The following is a 13,685-nucleotide window of genomic DNA, read 5'->3' on the forward strand; positions in this document are numbered from 1 at the left end:
ACTGACGACAAACTGACAACTAACAACCTGACTCAAAGACAGATGCAAAGTCCTAATGTTCTGAAGATCAGTGAGAGGCCAGATGAAAAATACAGTTAGTTATACTGAGCACTTGTATCAGTTTGAAAAAAAAAATATATAGTATATATATATATATAAGTCAGAAAATCATAACTGATTAAACGAATTATCAGATTTCTCAACTAAAAGTAATAACTGTGCTAAATTGCGTATCAAAAAGTACAAATAATATCAAATCAAAATCTTAATGATTTCATTGTAACCGATAATAAAACAAATCAAATATAAAGGTATGTTCCCAGAATATACGCTCTAATACTAAGGATATTTAATAAACACAATGTTCAAAATAGACGCTTTTATAAAAGAAAATATATTATCAAAATGTCAATTTTTGATAAACTGTTTCAAGTCTGATATTTCAATCAAATAATGTGATGTATTATAATTACCACTCACCTGATACTCCAAATAACAGCTAGATTTGAACCTTAATCCATTAATAATCTTCTGAATCAATCTCATAACATCAACTCCCTAATCCACAAACCAGACTAACTACATTATTCCAATAATTCCCAAAGTAAATCTTTCTATTGAGATAATTTTCCATTGATCCAAAAACTTTGTGTTTTAAATAACTAGTATAGAAAGGAAAACAACCCACCAGAAAATAGAATCTTCAAAGCGAATATTTATAAAAGCATCAAACCAAAAACAAATTCAGTTATAATTTTAATTAAATGTGGAAAATATCACTCACTGTGAAAATATAATATAATTAAGGCCTAATACACAAGTAACCCCCTAAACTTGTTCAAATGTTGCAATTGCCCCCTCGAACTTTCAATTGTAACAACTTACCCCTCAAACTTGTCCAATTATAACAACTTACCCCTTAAACTTCTCCAATTGTAAAACACAACCCCAAATTGCTGACATGGACTGCAATTGAAGAAACACGTGAAATACAAAATCTGCAACGCTCGTGGAGTACGATAATCAGATCTTTGGCATGATACGAATCCGGGAAAACTTTTTTACGGTTGCTTCAAATACGGGGTAAAAAAATTCTCAATTTGGGGTTATGTTTTACAATTGAAGTTTAAGGGGTAAGTTGTTACAATTGAAAATTGAGGGGGGCAGTTGCAACATTTGGACAAGTTCAAGGGGTTATTTGTGTATTAGGCCTATAATTAATTAATTAATTACTTGTAAAGAGCGAGTGAATTCAACATAGGAATTCCTCAATCCCAAGCAGAACAAGGTTGTAGAATTTTAGAAAGGTACAATAGGTTATAGAATGAAGACGGCTCAAATATTCATGTAGGTTTTAAATGTTCTCATTTTATAAAATAATTAAATAAATAAATATTAGAAACCACAACACTAATGTAGATTCAATAACTAAACACTTGGACAAGTTCAGGGGGTTATTTGTGTATTAGGCCTATAATTAATTACTTATAAAGAGCGAGTGAATTCAACATAGGAATTCCTCAATACCAAGCAGAACAAGGTTGTAGAGTTTTAAAAAGGTACAGTAGGTTATAGAATGAAGACGGCTCAAATATTCATGTAGGTTTTAAATGTTCTCATTTTATAAAATAATTAAATAAATAAATATTAGAAACCACAACACTAATGTAGATTCAATAACTAAACACTTGGACAAGTTCAGGGGGTTATTTGTGTATTAGGCCTATAATTAATTACTTATAAAGAGCGAGTGAATTCAACATAGGAATTCCTCAATACCAAGCAGAACAAGGTTGTAGAGTTTTAAAAAGGTACAGTAGGTTATAGAATGAAGACGGCTCAAATATTCATGTAGGTTTTAAATGTTCTCATTTTATAAAATAATTAAATAAATAAATATTAGAAACCACAACACTAATGTAGATTCAATAACTAAACACTTGGACAAGTTCAGGGGGTTATTTGTGTATTAGGCCTATAATTAATTACTTATAAAGAGCGAGTGAATTCAACATAGGAATTCCTCAATACCAAGCAGAACAAGGTTGTAGAGTTTTAAAAAGGTACAGTAGGTTATAGAATGAAGACGGCTCAAATATTCATGTAGGTTTTAAATGTTCTCATTTTATAAAATAATTAAATAAATAAATATTAGAAACCACAACACTAATGTAGATTCAATAAATTACGTAAACTTTTTGAAAGTCAATGGATCTTATTACGGTGCGGCATTCGCGTCGCCCACGTCGTGCTGGTGCGCCCCTAACCCGGTGATTAATCGATTGCACCCTCCCTATGCGTGAGAGAGCATTTTCCCTAGTAATTTGTTAAAGCCTTGTAAAGCTCATTTGCTTATAAGCTAGTTAAGTTTTTCCTTTCTTTCCTATGTGGGATGTGAATGCTTAATCTCCTTTTATTTTTTTCCAAACCATTTCAAGTCGTTCACTTTGAGTATTAATTTCTCATTCATCACTTGTCCGTTTTGAGTTTATAAGTAGATTTTTAAAAGATCTCATGGTATAGAACACGTTGATATGTTTCAATTTATCCTGAACTTAATTTATTCGTTATATATTTAAGACTCAAATTAACAAAAAAAATAACAAACCAAAAGTTGCTTATAATTTATTTTGGATATATATAATGTATAAAAAATAATTTTAAATTAATTATATAGATGTAATATATATAAATATTATTTATTTATTTATTACATCATCCGGTTCGATCAATCTGAGCCATCCGGTCCGACCAAGTGATCTGTGACCCAATTACCAATCCGATTTAATGTCCGGTTTGGTTCTGATAACATTACTAACAATTCATGTAAAACACAAAATATTTGCCTAGTATAACTCTTTTGAAGCACTAATTAGAATTCCAACGTCAACTTCAAAAATTTTTTCCCAAATTCACAATTCTAAGACATTATAACTCATAATAGTCAAAGCTTTTAGCAAATAAATTCCAAAAAGAAAAAATAACTCCACCTACACTAGAAAATTAATAAACCAACCAGTGATGAAATTAATTCCAATATACTCAAACTAAAAGGCTATTTTTTTTTTCTTTTATACACAAGCTCTAGTCAAATTAACTCCAAACAATAGCTATGCCAACATTAAAAGTTCAGAAATTCCATAATTAGTCAGTTCTCTCAATTCGAGTATATAATAGTAATAACTTCAAATAAATTTCAACTCGATTCTCCATGCCACAAAACAAAATAAAAGAAATATCCCTAAATTATAATAATCAAAGTTTCTATAAATTTCAACCGATAACTTTCACCTATAGTGCACAGAAATAAAAATAAAGTGGAAACGGAAACAGATACCGAGAAATGTTATTTCAAAAATAATAATAATAATAATAATAATAATAATAATAATAATAATAAAAGAAATATTAGTTAGGAAACTGTAATAGAAATGGAAACAAAAACGGATGTGAAACTCGGAACCGCTAACGAAGAAAAGTTTTCGCACAACATAGCTTTTCACACAATAAAAGCCTAGAAAAGATATAACGTAATCCAATTCCTACCTTTGATCCATAATTGATTGGCATATATCACTATAAGCTAGCATGAAGCAAACACCAAATAATTAACACCGAGACCAAAGAATTAACACCGAGATTACTGTATAAATTTAAATGCCAACAAAATAAAATACATACATCCTCAATACAATGTGAGAACAATCACCACTTATATTGATATGAGTAATTACACATATACATATACATAGCCGAAACCAATTCCTATGAGACTAGTAAACACCAAGCCCTAGTTAGAGATTAACCAAAACCAAAGCTCGTTAGAACTCTTACAAGAATAACGTGTTGCATATAGAACTAGTTACAGATTATAGAATTATATCTCAACTAGGTTCTCTAACACTCCATATGAACACCTTCTTTTATCAAAAAAAAAAAACATGAACTATAAATATGACCTTGATCAAACAATTCCTAAAATTCTAACATAAAACCCTCACTAGCTTAGTTATAATAGACATGTACTTCTTGTGGATCTACAAAGCTATAAAACTCTAGGTATACTTCAATTCAAATATCCAAACCATGAATATAATACGCAAAATTTCTTTAATTATCATAAATAGAGTTTTAATCCAATCAATTCCAATAATAACTAAACCCACAATAATAGCCTCAAAAATCTATAACCAATAAATTCCTTCCACTTGACCTATATCAAACAGAAACAAACTTTAGCTCCACTCCTATGGCTATAAAATTTAATTTGTAAAACAAACTCTAGTTAACAACTAGACAGAAGTATAACGGACATGCATCAAACTCAAAATTATTTAGGCATAAAGCATTATTTGGCCACTGACCTATCCAAAATTGTGTTATTTGGCCACTGACCTATTATTTGGTCACATTTGGCCATTGACCTATCCCATTTGGTGAAATTTCACCCAATTTGTATGAATACTTAACGGAATCGTTATCTCATTAATAAGTAACGATATTTTGACACTTAAACTTGAAACGTGATAGTTCTTGAAGTTTTTTTCCACATTATGTGGAAATAATTAATTAGATTAAAAAAACAAAAAAAAAACAAAAAACAAATCATAAACTAAAATCTATTAAGTTCAAATGTCAAAATATCGTTATTTATCAATGGGATAATGATTCGGTTAAGTTTGAATCCTAATTGGGTGATAGTTTACCAATTTGGGATAGATCAGGGGCCAAATGTGACCAAATAATAGGTCAGGGGCCAAATGATAAAATTTTGGATAAATCAAGGACCAAATAGTGCTTTAAGCCAATTATTTATTCTTATAGTCTCCAGAACATATTAACTAAAACTAAAAAACACATTCCAATTTTCTATCCAAATTTATATTATTACAACAAACTATATTCTGTGTAATTACTCGAGCTATGAAACTCCCAATTACTTTGATCAAAACTAATTAAACACCCAACAAATATAGAATACAGGTAGAACCCTTGATCAATATTAATAGAATAGGATATATATACATGAATTATAAGCTATATTAACTCCTAAGGTCAAAGCTATGAATATTATCTTTCCTATATTAATACCTAAGATTAAACTTGTGATAACAATGAATATTATCTTTCCTAAATACAAATATTTCCATATCTAACAATATATACCTTAGAGCTTTGATCAATAATTTAATCCTAAAGGATAACTAGACACATAGAAGTTCCTAAAACCTATAACTATTCAAATTTATCCGTTGAACTTGTAAACCGCTAAAAACACAATAAATTTCCACTTAGTTATTCAAACAGTATAAGAAAGATCCTTACAATACCTTAATGACGCTATCTAATAAATGCTTCAATAAACTCCCTCTAAGTGAAAACTTTATCCATGCCAAAGACCTATAAATCTATAACTTGTCTATGGGACTGCCTAACTATCTCAATAAAGTTTTTTTCTTTTTTTTTTTACAGATGTCAATCAATTTAATATAACAATAATTTCAAAATTTATAAATAAAAGCTCAACTAAGGAAGAATAAAATCAATTTGCCATATAAATTAAGATGATATATATATTCAATGAAAATAATTCTTTAAAAATACTTTGAATACATATTGTCATTTTTAAGTTATGAGGGGAAAAAATGATAATTCTATTTATAACCCAACTTGAATAAAACATGTATACATATCAAGATAGATGCATTCATGGAACATTATAAGTTCAAAGATATAAAGATAGAATTTTTTTTCTACACAGTAAAACCATTTCAAATAATAATAAAAAGAAATCACTCATAAAAGTTGAACATTTTTTTTTAAAACAAAGGTAATGTAATCAAAATTAAAAACTATAAATAATACAAATTTATTTCATTTCTTTTGATGTAAAAAATATAATAATGATAATGCTAATAAATAATAACTAAATAATAACAATTCATAGATAGAAAACTAACACATATGCAATTCAATTCTCTTTTCTTAGTCCTTATTTAAAGCACTAGTCGTACATCCAAAATCAAAATCTACTTCAATTTAATGAAATCCAAAACCATATATCTACAATAAATAAACGTCTTAACAGCTAATACTTTGATCTCAATCCTATAAAGTTAACGGTCACAACACCTAAAATTTCACATACCATGCCTTCTTATAGACCTATAAAATACTATGCACTCTCAAAACAATTTTATTCCAATGGATTAATCCTTATAAGCATTACAGATAATATACCTTAATTATGACATCAAATATATACAAATAATATACCTCAATTATGACATCGTAGCTCTAACCACATCACAGTCCTAAAATCTATAGCCTAACTCTAATACCACCTTTATCACGACCCGAACCTGGCCGTGACCGGCGCATAAATTAAGATAACCTTAATCTATGCTAGCCTTAATTCTGAACTATAAAAACTCTAAAATTAACTAACAAAGTACTAAAATCAATTCAATTACATCATAAATTCTTAAAGGAACTAAACTAGGCAAGTCTAAACATCATCAATAATCCAAGGTCTCCAAAAGATAAAGTAAAAATAAATTTTAAGCAGTCTCTTTCAATATCAATCCAAAGGGTACCTCACGAATAGAGATTCTAATTTGAAAAAAAGAAGATTCAACCTGGTATGAGATTTTCATCTATACGAGCGAAAACCTCAATGAGCAATAGCTATAGCACACAACTGAGAATGAACAGACAGGCATCAATTCAAAATATTGATAATCAATTGTCAAATAGAATACTGAAACCCTTCCAAAATATCAAATATTCGAAAATAAGGCAAAAGCTTTAAAACACATGGTACAGTGTAACAGAGTAGTGATACTACACACCACCAAGGCAGATAAATGGTAAGCGCGCTACCAATAACAGATACAAATAACAGATAATTGCCTTCACCGATCTTATGCATGATTCTAATGCTGACACAACTGACGACAAACTGACAACTGACAACCTGACTCAAACACAGATGCAAAGTCCTAATGTTATGAAGATCGGTGAGAGGCCAGATGACAGATACAGATATACTGAGCACATGTACCAGTTTGAAAATATATATATATATATATATATATAAGTCAGAAAATCATAACTGATCAAACGAATTATCAGAGTTCTCAAATAAAAGTAATAACTGTGCTAAATTGCATATCAAAAGGTACAAATAATATCAAATCAAAATCTTAATGATTTTATTGTAATCGATAATAAAACAAATCAAATATGAAGGCATGTTCCTAGAATATACGCTCTAATACTAAGGATATTTAATAAATACAAGGTTCAAAATAGACACTTTATAAAAGAAAATATAGAATCAAATATCAATTTTTGATATAAACAGTTTCAAGTCCGATATTTCAATCAAATAGTGTCATGTATGTATTATAATTACCATTCACCTAATACTCCAAATAACAACTAGATTTGAACCTTAATCCATTAATAATCTTCGGAATCAATCTCATAACATCAACTCCCTAGTCCACAAACCAAACGAACTACATTATTCCAATAATTCCCAAAGTAAATCTTTATATTGAGATAATTTTCCCTTGATCCAAAAACTTTGTGTTTTAAATAACTAGTATAGAAAGGAAAACAACCAACCAGAAAATAGAATCTTCAAAACCAATATTAATAAAAACATCAAATATACGGTGTAAGTAATACACTTTACGGTGTTTTTCAAGTTAAGAAAACGGAAGAAAAGAATTGTGGATGTCTTTGGATCACAAATATACGACAAAAGATGTTGGGGCTAAGAAATTCTTAGTGGGCAGTTTCTGAACTATATTATGGTGGATTCAAAAACTATTGTAAGTCAAGTGCAAGATCTTCAAATTATTATCCATGAAATGCATGCGGAAAGAATGGTAATTAGTGAATCTTTCCAAGTGGCTACAATTATTGAAAAATTGCCACCTGGTTGGAAAGACTTCAAAAATTACTTTCAAAACGCAAGGAAATGACTATTGAAGATCTAATATTAAGGTTGACAATTGAAGAAGGTAATAGAGACATTTCAAAGAAAGTATCTAAAAATTTTGTTGCTAATTAATCTGTGGCTAGTCAAATCTATGGCTAAAGCCAATATGGTGGATGCGAATAATAACTTCAAAAATAAAGGTAAGAAACCTCTAGGGCCAAATGAGACATTTCCAAGAAAACCAAGTTCATGGAGAAATGCCACAATTGCAACAAAGTTGGCCACACAAGCTTGCTGATTGAAGATTGCCCAAAAAGGCTAAGAAAGATGAGACTAATATGATGGAAACCATGACCCCAAGATGTTTCTGACATTGATTTGGCAGCTGTGGTCTTAGAAGTCAACTTGGTTGATTCGAATCTAAGGAAATGGTGGGTTGATATCGTTACCACTCGTCATGTTTCTTATTTCAAGGAGTCCTTTTGATGAATTGACTCCTCAAAATGGAGAGAAGCTCTATATGGGCAATGATGCTACTTCAAAGATCAAAAGAGTTGGCACTGCGATACTGAAGATGATCTTGAGGAAGAATATGACTCTGAGAAATGTGCTTCATGTGTCTGACATCCACAAGAATATGGTTTCTAGAAGTCTTTAAAGCACTCATGGCTTCAAGATGGTTTTTGAGTCTGGCAAATTTGTGTTGTCAAAATCGATGATGTATTTAGGATAGGGCTATGTGGCCAATGGTATGTTTGAGTTTAATGATATAACTTGTAAGTCTAATGTTGTTATCATTAAGAAAAAGAATGCTTCTATTTATATTGTTGAGCCTTTTAATTTATGGTATAATAGACTTGGACATGTTAATTATGATGCATTAAGAAGGTTGATAAAACTTTACCATATTCCTTCATTCCAAATTGATAAAAAAAAACAAAAGTGTAAAACTTGTGTTGAAACTAAATTAACCAGATCTTCATTTCATTTAATTGAAAGAGATAATGAACCACTTGATCTAATACATAGTGATATTCGTGATTTGAATTTATTCAAACAGGTGGAGGTAACAAGTACTTTATTACTTTAATTGATGATCGCACCAAATATTGCTATGTATATTTTCTTAAAAGCAAAGATGAGGCTATAGAGAAATTTAAACTCTATAAGCAAGAAGTAGAAAACCAACTTAATAAAACAATTAAAGTGGTTAGAAGTGATCGAGGTGGTGAATATATAAGACCGTTTGGTGAGTTTTGCTCTCAACATGGTATTATTCATGAAGTTACACTACCTTATTCTCCTGAGTCAAATGGAGTAGCTGAGCATAAAAATCATACCTTAAAGGAGATGATGAACGCTATGCTAAACAGTTCAAGGTTGCCACAGAACATGTGGAGAGAAGTTGTTTATCAGCTAATTACCTTTTAAATAAAGTACCCCAGAAGAAGTTAGATAAAACTCCATATAAATTATGGAAAGGACGAAAACCTTCCTATAATTATTTAAAAGTGTGGGGGTGTCTAGCCAAAGTATTGGCTCCATTACCTAAGAAAAAGAAAATAGGTCCAAAGATAGTGGATTGTATTTTCAATGGTTATGTTCTTCATAGTAATTCATATCGTTTCCTGGTGTATGAATCTAAGAATCCTGAAATTCATAAAAACACCATCATGGAATCGAAGAATGATTCGTTCTTTGAATATATTTTTCCATGTAATGAAAAGATCTAGCAAATAACCTTTTTGAAATTGTTGATGAAAACAATGAGGAACTTTAATAAGGTAATGAAGTTGACGATAGTTAAGGCTAGTGAGGAGGAAGAAGTTGAGCCAACAAGGGGCAAACGAGCTAGGGTGGAAAAATCTTTTGGACCAGATTTTCTAACCTATATGGTAGAGGCTGAGCCTCGAAACTATAAAAAAGCTATTAGCTCACTTGAAAGTCCTTTGTGGAAAGAGGCTATAAAAAGTGAAATTGATTCCATTCTACAGAATCATACATGGGAAGTAGTGGACCTTCCTCCTAGAACAAAACCATTAAATTCTAAATGGATTTTCAAACAAAAAATGAAAGCATATGGAACAATTGATAAGCACAAGGCTAGATTGGTTATAAAATGATATAGACAAAAGGAATGCCTTGATTACTTTGATACTTATTCTCTTGTGTCAAGAATAACTTCCATTTGGATGATACTACTGATTGCTGCGTTATGGAATCTTGAAGTACATCAAATGGATATTAAGACAACTTTTCTAAATGGAGATCTTGATGAAGAAATCTATATGGAACAACCTGAGGGTTGTGTAGCTCCAGGTCAGGAAAGGAAGGTTTGTAAGTTGCTTAAGTCTTTATATGGATTGAAGCAAGCACAAAAACAATGGCACAAGAAGTTTGATGATGTCATGATGGCAAACAACTTCAAAATAAACTAATGTGACAAATGTATCTATTTCAAAACTACAAATGAAGGATACATAATTCTATGTTTGTATGTAGATGACATTTTGATAGTGGGTAGTAATGACAAAATGGTGAAAAGTACCAAGGACATGTTAAAATCTAGATTTGACATGAAAGATATGGGACTTGCAGATGTGATTTTGGGATCAAACGTTCACCTAAAGGTCTTATTTTTACTCAGTCACATTACGTGGACAAGTTACTTGGCAAGTTTAGTAAGGGTGAAACTGGCATAGCCAGACTCCGATACACATTAGTCAACATTTATCTAAAAACAAAGGTGGGCATTGACCAAGTGAATATGCACAAGTTATAGGTAGTCTGGTGTACCTCATGAGTTACACAAAGCCAGATATTGCTTTCACTATTAGTAGTTTAAGCAGATACACAACTAACCCAGGGTAGGCACATCAGAAGGCCATTATGAGAATACTAAGGTATTTAAGGTATACTCGTGACTATGGATTGCACTATACGAGAGAACCTACAACGTTAGAAGGTTATTCTGATGCAAGTTGGATATCTGATATATAAGAGATTCCAAAGGCACGAGTGGATACGTGTTTACTCTAGGAGGAAAAGTAGTATCCTGAAAATCCTCAAGATAAATGATTATAACTAAATCGACTATACTGTCGTCTGAAAGGGTTATTGGCATAGTCATATACTCGAATGCATTAAAAACAAAGAAAACTAAATAGTTTTAATACATCATTAGTCCTTAAACTTGGTTCAAAAATTTGATTGATCCTCCTGAATTTATATAGTATCTCGTTAGTCTCGTTGAACTTGATTAAAGTAGCATATTAACCACCTGAATTTGTTTAAAATGAAAGGTTAGTCGCCTAAACTTGCTTATGTTGATCTATTAGCCTCTTAAACTTGCTTAAAGTGATATACATTTCAATTTGCCCAAAACTTTAAAAAAAATCAAAATTTTAAAAATATAGTTCTAATTCATGATTCTAAATCTCTAAAACAAATTAACTTTTTTTTTTAGATTTTTAGCGCATTTTTACATATTTAGGGAGTTAATCATGTCACTTTAAACAAGTTCAGGGGGTTAAAGAGATTATATGTAAGTACAAGGAGCCAATTAGGTTTTTAAGCCAAGTTCATAGGGCTCTTGATGCCAAAATAAATTAATTGTCACTAAGGCAAACAGAATCAATGTTATTAATGTTGATCTATAGTTACAATAATTCTAACAAGTACTTAAATAGGCTTAATACATCAGTTGCCCCTTGAACTTTAATGGTCTCTCATTAGCCTCATAAACTTATTTAAAATGTCATATTTAAGTCTCCAAATCTATATAGGGGTGTAACTAATATGGTCTCTAAGACTTGTTAAATTCGCAATCTTTTTCTAGAACTTCATTCCCCTCGTAAGGTAATGTTGTATACCTCTCCGCAATCTGATTCAACATCAACGAACCAAACATATTAAGATGGACATCAATTTTGTGCGTTAGAAAGTCGGACACGATCATGTTCATGACTTCCATTCTAGTCTCAATATTTGCCCTCCTCCCATTTCGACTGTAGGGTGTCTTAGATTATATAAATATTGTATTTTTCGTAAGTTACTTTTATAATTAATCAACAAACTTGAGCTAGATTATAGGCTTAATCATGGTGAATTAGTCAATAAACTTTAACTAAATTATAGTATTGATTATATAAATTGGTCAACAAACTTTAGCTAGATTATATGCTTGATTATACTATGGAATCTCTATATACATTTTCCCCGAGTTAATGAAACATTCACCAATTCTAACGCTCTTAATCCCCTTTTATGATAATCAATTTAAGTCCTATTATGGCTCATATATTCCATGGTTTTATCAATTCCTACAGTTTTCGGAGGTTGACTTCTGATAAGATAACACTGTTGGGCGAATTCTGCAAGTGCACGGTTTCGTTTGTATAGTAATAAAAAGATATCGATCCCACAGAGAATGTATGATAATTTGATTAGAACTTATTGTCTTGATTACATTCATTTTCTCGAGGTTTATAGGAAATCGTTAATGGTTTAAAATGGTTTAAATTGGTTCTAATCCTAATTTTGGTTACAGTTAAGATTGCAATTTATAGCAATTATGTTTAGGTTAAAATAGAATTCAAGACTTGTTTACACAAAGAAAGAAAGCAACTTATAACTTTGATCAGATTATTAAGATGTAACAATTTATCGATTAATTCAATTACTGGGCTTTGAACTGCAGACAATCTTTCTACGATCGGAATAGATTGCTACCTTAATCAAATTGGTGTTCTATGTTTGATAAGCCAACCTATCGATCAAACCAAACATAAATCCTAATTCTTTTAAGTGTTCAAGAAAGTTTCCATTAAAATGTAATTTGTGTAAAAAGGTTTTTATTGAAAACACTGGTTTATTACTTTTAAGAATATCCCTAGATCAGACTTAAAAATAACAACAGTAGAAATGAATTGTATTGAAAAGATAATTTATTAATGTATTATGAATCGTCACAAATTAACAGATAAGAAGAAGCTTGGATAGCATTTTAACTAATTTGAGTTCCGGTTGTCAATCCTTTCCTCAAACTTCGTAGGCTTGTCAGACTCTGAGGTGCTTCACCCACTGGTTCTTCTCGCTGAATTCTCGAAATAGAGACTACGATCGATCTTCTATAGAGTGTAAACTCGTCTTCGAACAATACTCAAACTCTAAACGACAACTATAATAACTACATATTGTATCTCAAACTATTTCCACAACTTGTGATTTTATAACAAGTTTGTGTAACTACAACTAACATAAATTAGAACAAGTGAACAACATTAATTCTAGATTTCTACATCTACATTTATAATGTTCCAAAAGGTGTGTTTGAAGGGACGTATCTGTTGGTGAAGAGTCACCTCTATCCGGATGAATAGACGTGTTGTTTGGAATTAATACATGTAAAATGTGCCTTGCAAGGTTTCTGTCTCTGTGGAGATTTCGGAAATCTCTACCATGACATAGGGAACAAGAAGGAATGGAAGAAACTCGCGTTGTTGGGCTTGTTGTTAGCGTGTCGCACCAAGATAATGAGAATCTCAATCGCGACAGACACTTTGTGTCGCTTCCTTATTTTGATTCCAAAATCTCTAGCGTGGCTTTTGAATCTCGTACGCGTCTTTTACTGAAAACATGATTTCTTACTCGTTTTTGCTCCGTTTTAACTCCTATTTGGATTTTTCCAAATAATTAACACCTTGCACACAAGTAACAAATATCAACGTAAAAT

Source organism: Euphorbia lathyris, chromosome 1 (assembly GCF_963576675.1).
Source record: "Euphorbia lathyris chromosome 1, ddEupLath1.1, whole genome shotgun sequence".
NCBI classification, from domain to species: Eukaryota; Viridiplantae; Streptophyta; class Magnoliopsida; order Malpighiales; family Euphorbiaceae; genus Euphorbia; species Euphorbia lathyris.